Source organism: Lathyrus oleraceus, chromosome 3 (assembly GCF_024323335.1).
Source record: "Lathyrus oleraceus cultivar Zhongwan6 chromosome 3, CAAS_Psat_ZW6_1.0, whole genome shotgun sequence".
Lineage (NCBI taxonomy): Eukaryota > Viridiplantae > Streptophyta > Magnoliopsida > Fabales > Fabaceae > Lathyrus > Lathyrus oleraceus.
Window position 1 is genome coordinate 18,742,464 of NC_066581.1, and position 21,293 is coordinate 18,763,756.

A 21,293-nucleotide genomic window follows, 5' to 3' on the forward strand; every position below is an offset into this window, starting at 1 on the left:
TCTAAACAGGAGAGGTAGACAGCACCTGATGGCTCCACCCTTACCATGCCTACTGTGGATGGCATAGTAAGTATCAGCTAACAAGGTGGGGACTGGATTTCCTCTGATGAAAATGCTGATGGCAGCATGGTCAACAAAATTTGGCATACTGGGAAATAGGATGATTCCATATATCAAGGCGGCAAGCTGTGCGTGAAAAGCTTCCCAATTTCCCTTCTCCGCTTCTTCTCTAGCTACCCTCAACAGAAACTTCAAAGGCAATCCTACAGCATCCCCACTGGACTTCCAACTATCACTGACTTCCTTGATACCCAAATGGAGAGCTCTGGCAATAACCCTGAAATCAACCTCCTTGGGCACATCCAAGAAAGGAACCTGATACCGGACTGGGACACTCAGCAGAATGGAGTACTCCTCAAGAGTAGGCGCCAACTGATAATCTTGAAAGGTGAAACAATGAAGCTCTGGGTCGTAGAACTGTAGAAGAGTCTGCAGCGGCACCGGATCGACTACCATCTTCAACAGTGTCAGAATATCTCCATACTGGTCAACAAACCCCTTCTGGTTACCACTGGTCATAAGGTTGCTTAACTCAATCAGAGACGTCAAAGGTTCACGGTGAAAGCTGTAGGAACAAGTCTTCCGCTTCAACTCTGGGACTGTTGCCATCTCTATCAGTGAACAAGCTCTGGAATGTACCTGAGAAATGATATGCATGCAGGGATTAGTTTTTTTTTTCTTTTTCCCCTTTTTTTTATTTTTTTTTATTGCGTATTTTTTTGAAAATAAACATGCTATGATGCAAATGATGCAGACACGGCTGGTTGGCTGTGTCTCTCGGAACACAGGATCAAAGCTTCGGCTTGAACTCGGAACCACAAATTCATCTGAAACCCAAAGTCATCTGAGACCCCAAAATTCTGAACCAGTAGTCACCAACAGGATCACAAGTCACCAACAAGTCACCAACAAGTCACCAACAAGTCACCAACTGGTACCTGTAATAATGATCATTCCCTCCCCACTCACGGGTGTCATCTAGGCCAGGGTAAGGTCGAGAGAAACGCATCATAAATAACCTTTCGCAGAACATCATCATATACACACCCGAAGTATGTAACGATAATGTCCCACCAGGGTCTGAACTGCTCGTGATATCAATGTTCCGCTAAGTGGCGCAATACCACCCGCTTCCCATGAATCACTCTATTCCTAAGTATCCTAGATTTCACTCATAGCCTGGGTATTGGGCCTTTTACCTCATGTAACTCCCACCCCAACAGAGAGAAACAGACAACCAGCCAGGTGAACAGATGAATATGAATGCAAACATTGATGCAAACAATAAATGCAAACAATAAACAATGAATGCAAACAGTAAATAATGAATGCAATAAATAAACACAGCACAAAGCAACCAAACCCTATCCTAGAGAGCACTAGGAGAGACTCGCTTAGGGAAGATGGACCAGCACAGGTCAACTTCTATATATCCCCAGCAGAGTCGCCAGCTGTCGCATCACGCGAAAAACCGGCGGGAAAAGAAGAAACAACAGAGCCGCCACCGTGCGTTATTTATCCCAAAAGAGGGAAAGGAAACGCTCAGAGTAAACCTAGGAAAAGACATGGTCTCGCGACCAAAGAGTATGGGTTCGGGAGTCGGTTATGCGAAGGGAAGGTATTAGCACCCCTACGCATCCGTAGTACTCTACGGGATCCACGCACAAAAGGAAGGAATATTGGTTGCTAAACACTGCTCAAAACACACACACGCACTGGCTGAAAGAGACAAAAGAAACTGACTGAAACTGACTCGGCAGGATGTCGCATCCTGGGCCTACTTAGTCCATCAGGCATAGACATCAGAGTCGAAGTAGTTCGGACTGGGGAGACGACACATGCTCGCTAGGATATCGCATCCTATGCATACGTATCTTCTCGGACGAGAGAAGAATCAGAGCATTCGTAGCTCGGCTGACACGCACACAAACAAACACAGGCAAAGGCAAACGTGGAGCCTGAATGCCAATCACTGGACTTACATCAGCATCCGAACCAAACACACGCACACTGGAACCTAACTGCCACTCGATGGACTTACATCAGCTTCCATGCACACAACAACACAACAAGTTAATAGGGAGTCGGGGACTCGAGCCTATAACTGTCAAGCACACACACAAACAAACAGACAACAGATTGCTAAGGAGTCAGGCACTCGAGCCTAGCAACTGTCAAACAACACACACAAAAAAGAAAAAGAGCGCCCGGAGAGATCAGCTCAACCTCCTGCCTACATACTTCATCTGGTATGAAGATCAGGGCGATGTAGTTCCCCTACGGAGGGATAAAGGACTAGCCTAACCAGATAACAGAGGGAGACACAACTAGGGAGACTACGACTCGAGCCTAGATGTTATCATGCAAAATCATCCCTAAGTTAAGGTTTCTAGCTAACTGGCACAGGGAGCCAGCCTATCCTAGTCATGACTTGCACAGGAAGCAAGCCACACACACACTTAACTTGCACAGGAAGCAAGCCAAGCAAAACCTACTTGCACAGGAAGCAAGTCTAAACTAAACCTAACTTGCACAGGAAGCAAGTCAAACAATCCTAACTTGCACAGGAAGCAAGTCAAACAATCCTAACTTGCACAGGAAGCAAGTAAAACAATCCTACAAACACAGATAGCACACACTATACACAAGCAAGTGGCTCAAACAAGGGTTAGGTTTTAGTCGAGGGGTCATATCAACCTCAACAAACAAACCTCTGGAACTGGGTGAATGTGCTCTTAACCTTGCCATTGGGGGGCTAAGGTGAAGTAGATGAAAGGTGAGTGAAGATAAGACTTCACAGCTCTTATCCCTGGCCTGGGAGAGCTTAAGACAAGAATATGTGGGTTCAGAAAGTGGGAACCCTTCTACACATTTAAAACTGACTCAACTGTACAATTGTACAAGATCTTGGGTTTGTATCTGCAATGCATCAACACAGTGGTGTGAGCAAAACAGATGACACACTGAATAGCAGGGGATAGGTTGCATATCCCTTGGGTTCTGCCAATTGCCTCTTCACTTAGGAGGTCTTTGACTCTATGCAAGGACAAGATTAAACATCCACAAACATTGCCTCTTAAGGAGGACTTCAGACAGTTGCCTGGCCAGGTAACAGGCCAGGTCTTCCAGACTACATGAAGATAGAAAGGTATACCTCAATGCAAATTGCTTATCAAGCAAAGCAAAGCAAAGTTCACAAGGAACTAAAAGCAACTAAAGTACCTGAAATCAGTCAGGCATAGTTAGTATACAAGTCAAAGTTAAATCAAAATGAACAGACATCAACCAGTCAACACAAGCAAGTGAATGTGCAAGGCATAAGGCTTAAGGCATGTGAGCCAAGCCACCTACAAAACAAACATGTTAGACAATGATATTTAGGCAAGCTCAATCAAAAAGAAGTGGTCTCAATGGCCATTTGATGGTCAACCTGAAAACACAAGCTCAAAGGTGAGTAACAGGACCACTAGGACAAGCCTAGGGTCAAAAATGAATGAGAAAGTCAAAACAGCAAGTGGCAAGTATCCAAAATCAAGTTCAAACAATCAAGAAACAAAACCAATTGGGTTCACATTCATATCAACCATCATCATCATTTCATGAACAATTTAGGTCAAAGTGTAGCAAACAGAAGCTCATAGAAGTCAACAGCAAGACTTAACTCAAAAGCAACCTCAAACATTTCCAAAAATCACCAAATAAATCATGATCAATCCCAACCCACAGCATGGTAAGCATGTCAAATTTCATCTCATTTGGACAAGTGGAAGGCAGTCAATGAAAATCAGAAAGTCAAAGCAATTTTGAACATGCTCAAAGAAGTCAACCAAACATGCATCAACTTAGAAAAATCATACGTCAGAGATGGTGTATGATAAATGAATGGGGTCAAAACCATGGCAAAGATGAGGATGTCTAGTTATCTCATGTAAAATTTCATGTCCATCTAATAAAGTATGAGAATTTCACAAATGAAATGGGAACAAGTGTCACAAAAAGTCAACATATGACCAAGCAGGGGAGAAAATCTCAAACAATTATGAAATGCCACAAATAATTCCAAGAAAATTCACATGTGAACTAGACATACAAGAGTAGGTTCATGCAAAAAATCAGATCCATTGGAGGTCAAGAAGCATGGTATCAAAAATCATGAAGTTGGACATCAATGGTGTGACACAAATTGTCACACCCTAATTCAAAAAATCATAACTCACAAACCACATAAGATAAATTCACAAACTCTACACCAAAATCACCATGAGTGTGTCTAGTTTAAGCACAAAAAATTTGGGAACCATTGGATAAAGTATCATCATTTCACAAATGTTTTGGCAAAGTGTACAAAATAGGCATACATGTCACAAACCCTCATACCAATTAAAAACCAAACATCCAAAAATTCTGGAAAAAATGTGATAAAAAAGTAGAGATCAAGATGGACATGATGCAAAATATCCCATCAAATTTGGATTAAAAATGAAAGCGCAATGATTTTTGTAAGTTTGAGTAATTAAATGAAATAAGAATCAAGAAAACAACTTATTTTAATATGTCCCATGCCACGCCAGTGGCAATTTTGTAATTCCCATGGCCACTAATTGAAACGATGCCGTTTTGGGCCAAGGAACGAAATGTTCCTATTGGTTGTTGGAATCAAGCCAAGCCATGCACGTGAAAGAGAACCAAAAATTCTGGGAAACACATTTGAAAGCTAGGGTTTCTACACAGTTATGTCATCTTCATCCCCAATTCGATTTCGTCCAAATTTTTTCCAGAAATGTCAATTAAATATACAGACATGATCAGCACGGCAAGGTCAACAAGAATCCATCATCATTTTTCATCAAAACATACTAACAATCAAGAACCAAACAAAAACACATTTGAGGGTGAAACTTTAAATCCATGTATTTCCCTCAATATGCAATCATTTTTTATGAATCAAAGCCCATTGTGTTCATGGTGAAAAGACCTATAAGATGTACATCATGATTTTTGAAAAGGTTGAGGTCGAAAACTCACCTATTTTGAAGCACAGTTGAGATGCAGTGATGATTAAGCCATGAGAGGTTGAAACAGATGAGCTATGGTCCTCCACATGATGGTTGATGAAGGTGGCTTGGTTCAGTAACCCTTGCAATGGCTCAAGATTTGGACTGTCGTGGATGATGTTGTGCAAAAACCAGTGCTGCTATTGCTGCTTACAGGTGGAAAATGATGTTGCAAATCAGTTCAAAATGATGCTTGGATGGTTTTTTAGGCAAGGCAAGGCTTAGTTCATTGAGAGTTTTGGACTGTTTTTGAAAAAGGCAAGCAAGATGGATTTTTAGAGAATGAGAGAACAGGGTTTCTGGTTGTGTGTTTTGTGGCTGCCAGTGTTCTTATTTGACAGAAAATGATGAGGAAATCTTGTATCAAGCCAGGCAAGGTTTTTGTTCTTTTGAAGTTCTTGACAGAAAATGATAAGTGGCCAAGATGTGATTTTTTAGCATGAGTGAGTTCCTGCTTAGGCCAACTGATTTTGTGTGGCTTGTGTGGCTGCTCTTGGTCTCAAAATGATGCTTGGACAGTGTTTTAAGACAAGGCAGTGCTTGGTACTTTTGGAAGTTCTTGACAGCTTTTTCTTGATAGGCAAAAGCAAGGTGAATTTCTTTTGAGAGAGAGTTCTGTGTGCAGTGTGTTTGATGGATGCTAGTTGTGTTTCAAATGACAGAAAAAATGATGAATAATACTCTGCTATGTTGTGGTACAGTCCATGGTTTATGGAAGTATGGGTGGATTTAGTGAAAACATGTACTTTCTTCCAAAATTCAAGCAAGCAAGGAATGGCTTTTTTTTTTTCTGTTGGTTTGTAGGCTGCAAATGAGGTTCCAATTGACAGAAAAATGATGTTAGAAATCTGCTATGAGAGGTACCAAGCATGGTCCAATGAGATGGTGAGATGGATTTGGTGAAACTTGTACTTTTCTTCCAATTTTCAAGTAAGTTAGGGAATGGCCATATGTACTGCATAATTTTGACTTTGTACATGCTGCAAATAACATTCCAAGCAAGTTCCAATTGGCCCCAAGTGTTAAAAATGCATAATTCAAAAAGTCAACCATTGGTCAAATTTGAATTTCACATATGTTAGGTTCAAAAATGCCATTTTGATTGGCAAGGTTTTGGTACATGAAAGTTACATTTTTGGAAAGAGGGGATCAAATGTGACTTGTAGGAAAAAACCCCACCCAAATTGGCCAAATGGTTTGAGAGATATGGCCTTTTGAAGTTCAAGAATTTCTGAAAACGATTTGATCATAACTTGCCAACCACACATGGGAATTGAGATTTCTTGGACTTTTTGGAAATGGGAGAACAAGATCTTCAACTTTCATGTTGGGCAAAAATTCATTTGAAGCTTGTATCATGATGTAAGCTTGAGGATCAAGACTTTCCATTTTTGGTAAGTTTCAGTTACAGGTCCAGTTTCCATTTTTGGAAATTTCTGATCTGGCTTCAAATTCTTCCATGATGGTGTTTGACATGATATATGAGGACTATTTGGACATGAATGAGCTCTCTCAAACCAATTTCCATCATCAAATCACTGATTAAATGGACAGTTGACCAACAGTTGACTTTTAGGGTTTCTGGCTGTCTGTGCATTGACTGATGACTTCTGAACATCCAATCCTTGACCAAAACACTTCAAATGGATCCCCCAGTCATGTGAACATGTTGGATCAACCCTAGGGCCTTGGCTCCTTGAGAATTTGTGCTTGCTTGCTTGATTGACTGATCTCCTGATCAGTTTGACCTAATTTCTTGATTGGCTTGCACTTGAGGCAACTGGGACAATGCAATGCTATGCAATGAACCATGATATGCTATGACCTAATATGAAAATGTATGTACAATGATGGGTGCAAATTTGAGGTGCTACACCCGTTGGGGGATGGTATTTGATGGAGCTGTTAATCAATATGGTAATGGCATTGGGGCAGTGATTATTACTCCTCAAGGCACTCATTTTCCGTTTACAGCTAGATTGACTTTCAAGTGTACAAACAACATGGCTGAGTATGAGGCTTGCATTATGGGGCTTGAAGAGGCCATTAATCTCAGAATCAAGCATCTGGACGTCTATGGAGATTCAACTTTGGTTGTGAATCAGATCAAAGGTGAGTAGGAGACGAATCAACCCGGTTTGATACCATATTGAGATTATGCGAGGAGGATTTCAACTTTCTTTACAAAGGTTGAGTTTCATCATATCCCTCGAGTTGAAAACCGGATGGCGGATGCTCTTGCAACGTTAGCTTCAATGATTATCGTGAAGTTTTGGAATGAAGTTCCCAATCTTACTGTGATGTGTCTTGATAGGCCGGCTCATGTGTTTGCTGTTGAAGAGGTCAAAGATGAAAGGCCATGGTATTTTGATATCACATGTTTCCTCCAAAGTCAGATTTACCCGCCTGGGGCATCTTTGAAAGATAAGAAGACTTTGAGAAGATTAGCTGGAAACTTCTACTTGAATGGTGATGTGTTATTCAAGAGAAATTTTGATATGGTTCCGCTCAGATGCGTGGATAGACACGAAGCACACTTATTGATGACTGAAGTCCATGAAGGTTCCTTTGGTACTCATTCTAATGGACATGCTATGGCTAAAAAGATGTTGAGAGCAAGTTACTATTGGCTGGCAATGGAATCTGACTGTTGCAAGTTTGTGAAGAAATGCCACAAGTGTCAAGTATATGCAGATAAAACTCATGTTCCTCCGATACTATTGAATGTCATTTCCTCTCTATGGCCCTTCTGCATGTGGGGAATTGATATGATCGGCATGATTGAGCCTAAAGCTTCGAACGTACATCATTTCATTCTGGTGGCTATTGACTACGTCACAAAGTGGGTTGAGGCGGCATCGTATGCAAATGTAACCAAGCAAGTTGTTGTGAGGTTTATCAAGAATCATATTATATGTTGTTATGGTGTGCCAAGTAAGATTATTACTGATAATGGATCTAACTTGAATAATAATATGGTGGAAGCTCTTTGCAAAGACTTCAAGATTACACACCATAATTCTTCTCCTTACAGACCTAAGATGAATGGGGTTGTTGAAGCTGCAAACAAGAACATTAAGAAGATCATTCAGAAAATGGTTGTAACCTACAAGGATTGGCATGAGATGCTCATGTTTGCTTTGCATGGGTACCATACGTCCATCCGCACTTCAACAGGGGCAACCCTTTTCTCACTTGTTTATGGCATGGAAGATGTGCTCCCAATAGAGGTTGAGATCCCATCATTGCGTGTTTTGATGGAAGCCAAGTTGACTGAAGTTGAATGGTGTCAGACCAGATATGACCAGCTGAATTTGATTAAAGAGAAGAGGTTGTCTGCCATGTGCCATGGTCAGTTGTACCAGCAGAGAATGAAGAAAGATTTTGATAAGAAGGTTAGGCCTCGTGTATTCAGAGAAGGTGACCTTGTGCTCAAGAAGATTTTATCTTTCAAACCAGATTCTAGGGGAAAATGGACTCCTAACTATGAAGGCCCATATGTTGTCGAGAGAGACTTTTGAGGTGGTGCTTTGATTCTTACAACTATGAATGGTGAAGAGTCACTCGTCCTGTGAATGTCGATGCAGTCAAGAAATACTTTGCCTAAAAAAGAAAAGAACAACTCGCTAAGTTGAAAACCCGAAAGGACGGCTTAGGAAAAAATGAGCGTCTAGGTGGATTGAAAACCCGAAAGGGCGGTCCAGGCAAAAATTAGAGACATAAAACAGAAAAATTTATCCCGACAGATTGAGTACCCCATCATGGGTAAATTTATGCAAAAAAATAGGGATCTTGGTAGGTAACTGCACTCGGTTGATCTCGAGTCTGAGAATACTTTTGAGTAAGTCATGTGGTTCTGATTCGTCATCTTCAACCAAAGTCAAGAGCACAGTGGATATTGAAGTTGGTACAAGGAATAGTGATCATTGTATTCAATGTAGCCTTTTTTCCATGTAAATTACCATTTTTCAACTTTTGTAAAGATCTATGGAGTCTTGTCCTTTACAGGCTACCATTCTATTAAATAAAGTTGAGCTTTTCATTCAATTGTTTCTACTCTTATTTATCTTCAGCCAAATAGAATTAAATTTTATGATGATCATTTTTAAATTGAATTTAAAAATCAAAAATCATCTTTCTTAAAATAATAAAAGCAATTACTTTTAAAAGAGCAATCAATTTCATTAAATATCAACAGTAGTCTGAGAACAGGTAAGTCCTAAAATGCGAAACATTGTTGGTCTTCCCCAAGCAATGGGTTCAGCAATTCAGTTTCGCCAGCCGAGTTTTTTGATCGCCTCCCCCAGCTGAGCTGTAGGTGTATATTCTCAATGATTTGCACAGGTTCAGTACAAACTTTTATTCCCCTCAAGTCACCAGCAGAGCTCTCTCCCGATCTCCGTCGGCAGTGTTGATTCTTGAGCATTTTTTTGTTCTTCTACGAGATTGTCTCCCATTTAATATGGTGTTGACCTGAAATTCCCCGCAGAGTTGATGATTCAAATCCTCAGCAGATCCGTTCTCTTTCTCCAGCCAGGGTCGAGCCTTTGAGATGGACGGTTTATGTCAATCCCCAACTCTTTTTCTCCAGTCGATGCCTCCATCCTGTCGAGATTAGCCGAGTGTTGTACTGATGATTCATATAAGTGACATATGTATCCTTTGTAATTCTTTTGTCAGCATGATCATTAATCATATACATATACATTCATATATTTCATTATGCATTGTTATCGCATTTGATTCCTTGTTCCTCTGCTATGCTGATATCCTTTCCCCATGCAGATTTGATACGTCTGTCCTCCCTCAATGGTAGAGTGTCAGCCCATTAAGTAGAAAGAGTTTAACCTTTCTCATTTCCCCACTGAGTTATTTCCTCGTGGATGATTATTATTTCAGCTTCCTCCCTAGTTGATTATCTGGATGGAACCACTCCCCCTGAGTTATATCCTCATTGGGTCGAGAATGTGTTTGACATTTTTCTTTCTAGCTCTTATCTAGATAGATACTTTTAGTCCCCTGAGAATCTATTACCCAGTAACTGGTAATATTCTTCTCAATTTTTGAGTACAATATTTTTGCCCAGCACCCGGGAAAATTGTAATTTAGTTCCTTTTGGTATCCCTAGCGGATTCGTTTTACGTTTCCCCAGGGAGTCTATCCTTGATATGTTCATCCTAACCGATGACAAATATTCTTTCCTTTTGAGTCTATCCTTGATATGTTCATCCTAACCAGTGACGAATATTCTCTTTGTGGTTTTCTACCTAGTAAAAAGGTAGTTGTAATCCCTATTTGCTTTCTCTAGAGAGTTAATCCTTGATATGTTCATCCTAACCGATGACGGGTTTCCTACTCTTACTTTGGTCTTCTGCCCAGTAGCCGGTAGTTGTAAATACGGCTTTCCCTTTGAGTATATCCTTGATATATTCATCTTAGCCGATGACAGATATTCTCCCTTCGGTATTCTGTCCAGTAACTGATAGATGTAATCCCTACTTTTCCCCGGCAGACTATCCTTGATATGTTCATCCTAGCTGATGACGGATATTCTTCCTTTTGAGTTTATCCTTGATATGTTCAATTTAACCAGTGACGAATATTCTCTTCTTTTGGTCTTCTGCCCTGTAACTGGTAGTTGTAAATTATGTATTCTCCAGTAGTTTGTTCTTTCCCAGTAACCGGTAATGAATACACCTCATGTTTTCCTCAATGAGTCATCCTTGATATGTTTACCCTAATTGGTAACAGATGTCTTCCCTATCAGATTATGTTATCTCCTTACCCAATAACCGGTAATAGATGATATATTTCTGGTACTCCTGGGGTGAAGATTATTCTTCCCCAGTCGAGTTTGGTTCAGGTACTTCGGTTTTGTTCGGATCTACCTGTTTCCCCTACAGATTTTCCTTTTATCCCCGACCGAGTCCTTCCATTAAAAATACAAACAAAACCCAAAGATAAGAAGTTTTCAAATCAAAACTAATAAAATTTCAGAGATTACAGGTAAAGGGGTTGGTTACACAAAGGGAACGTATTGGCACCCAAAGTGTCCTAGGTACTCCTAGGGAGCCCTTTTTTGTGTGCAAGTGTTTTGGTCAAAAAATGTTTGATAAAAAAATATAGAGTGAGGGGATGAGAAAATAATTCATTAATTATATTTTTTTTGTTTGATAAGACCTTCGGTCTTATGCCTACGTACCAGCATAAAAATGATGGATCAAAACCCCGTAGTTCGTGGTAAAAATTTCAAAGAAGTTGGTGAATTGGTTTTAAAAAAAGTTTAAGAGGAAAAGGCACAAAAGGCCAAAGACTTGAATGGGATTGTTAGTTCTTTTTGTCTTTTGAAATTATAGTCAATATGGTTAAGTTCATTTAGAAGTTTGATTTAAGAAAAGTGTTTGAAAATTCAATGGCATAAGACCAAAGTTTCTAATCATTAAAACATGTCTAAGTTTGAAATCTCAAGCAAAGAAGGTTTTTGAAAAGAGGGAGAGATTGGAAATTAAAGAAGTGGGAGAAGATGAAGAGACTGTCCTAGACAAAAATTAAAAGTTAAGAGTTGAAAAGATCTGACCAATGGGATGCAATCCACAAGACAAGAATGTCAGATATAAACCTATTTCCTTTGGACTTTTGAGCAAGCAATAAGCATAAGCAAACAACCAAGAAAATCATATGAATACCGAGGCATAAAATAAAGATAACCATAACATCCAAGCAAGCACTCCAATAGCTAGCAGTCTTCAATGTCCTCCAATGCATCAGATGAAATATTCCTTGGCAAACTCTCAGAAACAATCAGATATCAATAATAATAACAGTATAACAATCAAGCATAGAGACAAAGTGACAGATGAACCAAAATCACTCAAGGTTTGCATCAGATGAAAGGCACGGTCAAGGATAGCCTAGTCTCAAATAGTGCCATTGTCTAAGTCCTCAAAGCATATGGAAGTTGCCTATTATAAGTCCAAAAGTTCATATCAAGTCCAACATTCCACCAAGATATTTTTTAAAGGTTTTTTGTTTTTGTTAGGTATTTTAAGGTCCTAAGACCATAAAAAGAACAAAGTCACAAGCACACAATATATACAATCATAAGATATGGCTCAAATGAGAAAAGTGAAAAGGAATGAAACATAAACATGATGCATGAAATGTAAATGGCAATGAATGATAAAGGTACTAAAATTTAAGTTGCATTAAGTAAGGAATGAAACATAAACATGATGCATGAAATGTAAATGGAAATGAATGATAAAGGTACTAAAATTTAAGTTGCATTAAGTAAATGACTTTAAAGTAAAGCAATATTATTAAGAAGTTAGTCAAATGTTAGTGAAGAGTTCAATTTTTTTAAGTCATTCTTTGGAGAACACTCAACCATTCATTCACAAGTATGAATACATGAACCAAGACATCATCCATGAGAAGGGCTCTAACTTGGATAAATCAACAAGTATGCCACTAGCTCTCATGAATGGAAAAAAGGTCAAGTATTCACACAATGCCATGAATAATGGGAGACTTACAATCTCACTTACAAGAATGCTATGTGTAAGACCCCAATTTTGACCCTAATATCCCTCATGCTATTTCATCAAGTGCATTGGCTTTGGGATCACACCTTGGCATCCTCCTTACCCCTCATTCATTGGGTTTGCATTGGGAGAGATAACCAAGCACTTTTGAATGTATCATACTTTGTTTTTCATTATTTACTAACCAAAATACCAAAAATATGTCAATGTATAGTTTGTTGCTTTTGTATGTAGTGTGTATACTCACCTATGCTCCATCAAGCTCACATCTAGGGTTTAAGACCCTCAATGCAAGGAGCACAATCAAGAATTGGTTCACATTGACTCTAAGCATCATATATGGATTACCATTATCTTAACATGTAATTTTGATCAAGAAATCATTAAGAGTTTGGAGTTTGTTTATCTTGGAAACCCTAATTCATCTGGGTATCTTGTGGGACTTCTTCAACAAGTTCCTTCAACAATTGATCAAGTATTTCAAGGGATACATAATATTACATCATCTTACACATATATGATCCCCCATGAGTCTCAAAAATCAAGATAATGTCAAGCTACCAAGATGGTTCATGGTGGTTGACCAGAGAAAGTTAACTAGTCAAAACTGGGGTTCCCTAGACCCTATCTTCTACAATTTTTGTCATATAAAAATGATTCCAAGATAAAAGTTACTCAAAATTACAATCCAAATAACTTTCATGTTGAAGTCAAGAGCTAGGTTTGCTTGTAAAGTCATTGTTTATGGTGAAAGATTATAAGTCATTTTGTCTGAACCCTAGTTTGGAGGTCAACTTTCCAAGACCACAACTTGCTCATTTTTTATGAGATGAAATCCATCCAATTTCATGATAAAATTCAATATGTCTACTTCAACTTTTATGTTTATAATAAGTTCAAATTCAACTTGAAAATGCATGTGCCAAGAGGAAACATTATAGGTCATTTTGGGCCAATACCATTGAACAAATGACTTTCCTCAACTTCTAAAATGCATAACTCCTTCATGCCAAATCCAAATGAGGCCAACTTTTTGACCAAATTTAAGAGGTTTGAAATAGATACAACTTTGATGAAGGAACTTTTCTCATTTGAAGTCAATACAAAAAGTTATTCAAGGTGGAAGAAGTGAACATTTGACTTGGGACTTAGAAAATTTTCAAATATGTTTGATTTCCCAAACTTCCACCTCAAAATTCATCACGGTCCAAGCTTCAAATGAAAAAGTGTTCAATATGAAAGTTGTTCCCCTTGATCTCCCCTTTACAAAAGTCCAAGATCATCTCATTTGGACAAAGTATGAAGGACTTGCGCATGGGTGCAACATGATGAACCATTTGGATGATTTCCACTTCCACTTTCATACACGATTGCATGGCTTTCCAACATGAATTCAGCATGACTCTCACTCATTTATGGATCAGATTACATCACTTGATGGGCCTAGCACATGCCCATGCAAGCATGCAAAGAGAATTTCACAAAATTGCCAAATTTGGAAGTGTGTAGAAATCAATCTCATGGCCTATAAATAAGACCCTCATTGCTCATAATTAAGGACCTCATACCCAAGCTTTGAACCTGCAACCCCAAACCTTCACCATTGAAGGATAAGCTTGAAGATTTTATTTGAAAATTGAGTTTCAAATCTCCATCTGTGTTGAGATTGAAACTCCAAGAGTCCATACCTTTCATTGATCCTAATCACTTCGAACAAGCATCTGAAGCAAGACCAAGCATAATTGAAAGCAAGATCGTGCCAATCTGGAGCTCCATTGAAGGTGAATTTTCAAAATTTTCATCTCTTCGATTCTCACTCAATTCTTCACCATTCTTGTTGATTTTTGGTATTCTGAAATCCTATCAATGCAGGAAAGAAGATTTAGTTGCTTTGAGGTCAAATCGAAGCAACTCAGTTCATGATCCTCAAAATTCAAATCCCTGTATCTTTTTATATACTTGGAATTGGAGAAAATTGAGGCCAGATTCGTGCTCCTGAGCATTTTTCCTTCAAATTAGTGTATTCATTTTTCATTTTCCATTGAGTTGAGCTCAGACCAGACCGGTGGTGCTCACCGTAGAAGATGACTGGAGCTAGGGCTCCGGTGGTGGGCTGGATCAATCCAAGCCATCTGATATGTTTGAAATGTTTTAATCTCAAGCGTCCATTGTGATTACCCTGCCTGTAGCGTGTTTGACTAAGGTCTTTGTGGAATGCGCACTTCTGGCCATCTAATCTTCCACCTCAATTAATGAGGGAGATCAGATGGCCCTTGTTTTTTTGATTTTTTGATTTTTTGATTTTTTTCCTTTTATTTTAATTAATTCATATCAATTTAATTTTTAATCCAAAAACTATGGGACTTTCACAAAAAAAATTCAAATATTTTCCTTTTTCATTTTCTGAACTAAAGTTATTTTTTGGAATAATTTTGATATTTTTCATGATTTAATTATTTTTATGCATATTTTTAATTGTTTAAAAATACTTCTGACTTTTCAAAAATTATGATTTTTTTGTCTAAGATACTTTGACCTTGTTTGACCTAGGATAAATCTCTTGGCCATTTATTTGGTGTTTTGAAGAGGTTTTAGGTTTTTGACCATACATAATTCAATTTAAATGCATTTTAATTTGATTTTTAATTGATTAATTGTATAGAAATTGTGTTGAGCCATTTTTATTGACTTTTGAAGTTTGACTATGTGTTTGGGCCTTGGTCAATGTTGATTTGACTTTTATTAGATTAAAATAATTGGATTTAGGGGATTGATGAAATGTACATTTCATATCGCAAAATGAATGAATGATTTTAATTGGATAAAAGTCCTCCCATGACCAATTTGTGTTTGTCTCATTTCCCCTCCCTCTTCATCTTAAATCCCATTCTTTCCCATCCCTTCCATTGACCAATGAAGTCTCAATATCCTAAGGCTAATTGGTTCATCAATAACTTTGTGTTAGATGAACTAATGCAAGTATGGATGAGATAGGTCCATCCTTTGATATTTTTTCTTTTTGTGTGTGGTATGTTTTAAGAGAATGGTTCATTATACCATATCTCTAACATGCATTAACACCAAAATTTCTATTGCCCAGCCTCAGATAGTTGTGACTTCTACATAAGTCCAATTACGATTGCTTAACATAACGCTAAATTTTGACCCAAAGGCATAACATTCTAGTAAGTGAGATTGTAAGTCTCCCCCTTTCATGGTATTATGTGGAAACCTGGCCTTTTTTCCTTCCTTTGGAAGATGTCTTGGTTCAAGGATCCATGCTTGTGAATAGAGGGTTGAGTATTCTCCAAAGAATGACTTAATCAATTGAAAAGCAAAACATCACTAACATCTAATCAACTAACATTTGACTAACTCTTATTATTCTTGCTTTTAATTTCAAGTCATTTACTTTATACAATTTAAATTCAAGCCATTTACCATTTCATTTGTCATTTACATATCATTTAACTTGTTTATGTTTATGTCATTTTCACTTTGCTCATTTGAACCATATACTGTGATTGTATATATTTGTTCATCTTGTTTGTGTTTGTCGTGTTAGGACCTTAAAATACTTAATAAACAATAAAAACCGTAAAAACTGTTTGTGTGGACTGTTGGATTTGATCTGAGCTTTGGGACTTAGAATTAGGCAACACTCTCTATGCAAAAGGACTTGGCCAATGCCAACATTTCTGAAACCAAGTTATTGAGATTTGAGCTTTCATCTGATGCAAGTATTGGGATCCACATGAATTCATCTGCTACATGGTCTTGATACAACTGTTACTTTGAACTTGTGTTTGATGCCTTATTTTGAGCCAATCAAGGAGTATGTCATCTGATACATGAGAAGAAGAAAACTATGGAGTTGCTTGCTTGGATGTGGCTATCTTTATTTGATGCCTTGCTTTTCATATTGCTATTTGCTTGTTGATATTGCTTGATTAAAAGTCCAAAGGGAAAGTGGGTTTCTATATGACATTCTTGTCTATTGGATTGCATCCCATTGGTCAGATCTTTTCAACTCTTAACTTTTAAATTTCTTCTTAGGATTAGTCTCTTCATCTCCTCCCACTTCTTAAATTTCAAATCTCTCCCCCCCTTTCAAAAATTTATTTGTTTGTGATTTCTAAACTTAGACCTTATTGTAAATTAGAAACTTTGGCCTTATGCCATTGCATTTTTAAACTCTTTTCTCAATCAAACTTGTAAATGAATCTAATCATATTGACTTAAAATTTCAAAAGACAAAAATAACTAACACTCATTCAAACTCTTTGGGCCCTTTGTGCCCCTTTTAAACTTAAATTTTGATTAAAAGCAATCCACTCATTTTGAAATTGTTACCACGAACTACGAGGTTTTGATCCCTCATTTTTATGTTGGTACGTAGGCACAAGTCCGAAGGTCTTGTCAAACACAAAAATATAATTAATAAATTCTTTTCTCATCCTCACACTATATTTGTTGCAAACATCTATTATACCAAAAACACATACACACATAAAAAAGGGCTCCCTAGGAATACCTAGGACACTTTGGGTGCTAACACCTTCCCTCTGTGTAACCAACCCCCTTACCTGTAATCTCTGGCATTTTATTAGTTTTAATTTGAAAACCTATCTTTGGGTTCTGTTCGTACTTTTCCCTTTTCCTTTGGAAACAATAAAAGCGCGGTGACGACTCTGATTTTAATGACGTTAAGTTTATCCATAGCTTAATGATCACGAATTTACCGCTACACTGTACCTTTTTGGAACATATTTAGTTATATGTTAAGCAATCATAATTGGACTTATATAGAAGTCACAACTATTTGAGATCGAACAATAAAAATATTGGTGTTAATGCATGTTAGAGACTTGGTATAAGGAATCAAAATCCTAAAACATACCACCACTCATAAATAAAGTGGGAAGGACCTATCTCAGTCAGGCTCATGTTGATTCATCTAACACAAGGTCATTGATGAGTCAACTAACATTTGACTTGAAGATAATTCATTGGTCAATGATGGATTGGGGAAGAATAAGGATGAAGATGAAGAGGGAAGGGGAAATAGAAACCCAAATTGATTATAGGAGGAATTTCATCTGATCAATACTATCCATTCATTTTGGGGGATGAAATGTACATTTCATCAACCCATTAAATCCAATAGTATTGATCAAATGGAAGCTGAAATCAACCATGATCAAGGCCAAATAGAAAGTCAAACATAATAGAGTCAATCAAGTGGCTCAACAATATTTTTAAACAATTAAAAATCAAATTAAAATGCATTTTTAAATGGACAAAACCTCAAATCCCTTCAAACCACTAAATAAATGGCTAAGGGATTTATCCTAGGTCAAACAAGGTCAAAGGACCTTAGACAAAAAAAAAATTGAAATTTTTGGAAAGTCATCAGTATTTTAAAATATTTAAAAACAAGTCCAAAATCAATTAATTCACAAAAAATACCAAAATTAATCCAAAATATGATTTTAATTCAGAATATGTATAGGAAAATATTTAAAGATTTTTGTTGAAAGTCATATATTTTTTGGATTAAAAATGGATTTAATATGAATTAATAAAAATAGGAGCAATTAAAAGAAAATTAGAAAATAAAATAAAAATGGAAAAAAACAAGGTCCATCAGATCTCCCTTGTTAATTGGGGTGGCAAATCTGACGGCCATGCGCGTGCAGCCTACCAAAGACCTTAGTCAACGCATTAGAACATGAGTAATCAGAAGCAACGAATGTGATTAAAACATGGAGAGATGATGTGATGGATAAGACCTTGCCACCATACCACTGAAGTTAGGGCTCCGGTCATCTTCTCCTGTGGACCTCACTGGACTGGTCCACCATCAAATTCCATGAAAATGAAAAGTGTGTACACTATTTTGAAGAGAAAATCACCAGGAATCCAAATCTGACCTCAAAACTCTCCAATTCTAAGTATATTGAAAGATAAATGGAATTGAAAATTAAGGAGTATGAATTGAGTTGCTTCGCTTTGACCTTAAAGCAACTTAATCTTGTTGCCTACATTGGTAAGACTTCATCCAACCAAAAATCAAGTGAAATGATGAAGAATTAAGGGAGAACCGAAGAAGAAAAGTTTCACAAAACTCACCTTATGTTTGCAGTGAGGAGGCTCGATCTTGATCTCAATTTGCTCGGGCTTGTTTCTACCAACTTGTAGGAAGTGATATTGATGATTAAAAGGCTTGGATTCTTGGAGTTTCAATTCCAAAAAAGAATGAGAATTGAAACTCGATTTCAAGAAGAAATCGTCAAGAGTATCCTTTAATAGAGGTTAGGGAAGAAGCAGGTCAAAGCTTGGGCAAGAGGGATTTTAGGGTCAAAATTGGGGTCTTACACTCCTCAAGAATAGCATTTACCGCCATATCAGAGGCCTGCTCAAAGCAACCAGAAACTGAAGCAAAATCAAATCAGTCAAAAGAACAACGATCAGGAAGGGAGACGTTCTCGTAATGATCCAATTCCTATGAGTTATGCACATCTGCTACAGATACTGGTTAATTCGGGCCAATTGTTCCTAAACAGATCGAGCCTGCTAGGTATCCCTACAGCCGTAAGCAAGATCCTCATGCCATGTGGGGATACCATGCTGGATACGTAGCGTATTCTACAGAAACTTGTCATGTTCTCAAGGCTAGAGTTCAAGATCTCATTAATCATAAGTTATTGTGCTTTACACCTATGACTACTGAGGCACTTACTGAGAGGAGGTTTGAATACAAGGGTTTTCCCATTCATGTCCAAGTTCCTCTTCCCGTGGTTCAACCTGCTATGCAGTATCCAAATCAAGGATACCACTCTGGGATGTTGTTGGCCTATCTTGGGGCATAATCTTCTACTGTTGTCGCACCTCAATAAACCTATATCGGGGCACCCTACGTCCCATTTGGAGTTCATTATGGTCTGACTTCTCATCAGATAGTCAATCCTGGCTTGGGGCATTCTGCTCAGATGTTACCATCATTGGTTACTCCTCAGAATCATCCTCAGTTGCAAGTTTCTTTGGTACCCATACCATGATGCTCATTCCCACATGGTGTTACGTCCCAATACCCGCAGCCTCCTCAGGTTCAAATTCTGAAAACTCAACAAACTGCACCACGTAACCATCAAGGGAAAAGGCAGACCAGACGTTATGACAGGAAGCATCCTCGACATGATCAGATTCCTATGACATATGATCATCTACTACCTTACCTTGTCCATCAAGGACTCATCGTGCCAAGAGAGATTCTTCCTGCCACTTTCCCGTATCATGCGGAGCACAATCCTAATGCCTTATGCACCTACCATGTTAGGCATATAGAATATTCTACCGAGAATTATTGGCCTCTCAAAGCTAGGGTGCAAGAACTTATGGATCAGAAGGTTCTAAATTTCACCAAAGAAGGGACTAATGTCAAGATTTAGGAGGGTGAGTGTAGTCGTTAATGAAGAATGCTCAGAATTGAGGTTGCATCTGCAAAAGAATAATGAGGCCAATCACACCAGTAATCATGTTGTTTTTCAATCTTTTCATCTGTAATATTTTCTTGTATGTCAATGTATTGTGAACTTGTTTGTTTTTTAATAATGATCATAATGAAATAAACGTGCATGTTTTGATTAAATTCATTCGTGTTCACTCATACTTTATTTATAAGTATCAAACTGTTGCTCAAACAAAATCAAAAGAGAATGATGCAATTAAAATGCGCAAGATCGTTTCTTGTGTGCTTTTGAATAAGATCGTGCTGATGATGTAAGGCATTGTTCGAATCCCTAAACACCGGAGATATAAGGAAGTTAATCCCTAGTCAACCCCTTTGAGCCTTGAAGTAGGAGTTTCTTTCTTTACACATACAACCCTCATATTTAACCAGGGGCAGGGTAGTCTTCAGTTAGTTTGAACTTGCATTCAAATTTCAGAAGGATAATATCCCATCAAGTGATCAATCATATCATATCCCTCTCAAGAGGATGAAATCACAAATTCAAAATGGTTATCCCTTACCCACAAAAGGAGTTATATAGTCACGAACCTTGCGACAAATCAAGAAAGCAGATGTCGCGGGATTTTCTCCAAAAAAAAATGAAATGAAATAAACAAAAGGTTAAAAGCAAATCAAAAGCCCGCTAAGTCAAAAGCTTGAAAAAAGATTGAATTAGGCAAAAGTTAGGGAATCTCAATGGGCTGCAGACCCAAAGGATCAGCCTAGGAAAAATTAGGGTAAACAAAGCAAAAGAAGAAAAATAAGGGGATCAATATCAAAGTCCTCAGCACAAGCAAATCTTTATGGCTGCAAACAAAAGCAGAAGGTGAGTGGTTGTCGTTCCAAATTCTCATGGGTTCCTTAACCATCATTGCTAATATTCAAAATCCTTTTCTGAAAGATGAACACTTATTTTAAGCTAATTGAACGTAGGACTGGAGAACATCATGGAGAATGGGTGGGTTAGAATAGGTTTTGAGCCTTATATCCTTTCTTTCTAAAACCGTGAACCATGTCACGTTACAACCCTCAAAAGACCTAATTGAAGCAGGGTTTATTTCGAAAGCATACTATGGTAAGATCATGTTAAGATGACTCCTAAAGATTTTCTTTTCAATTGTA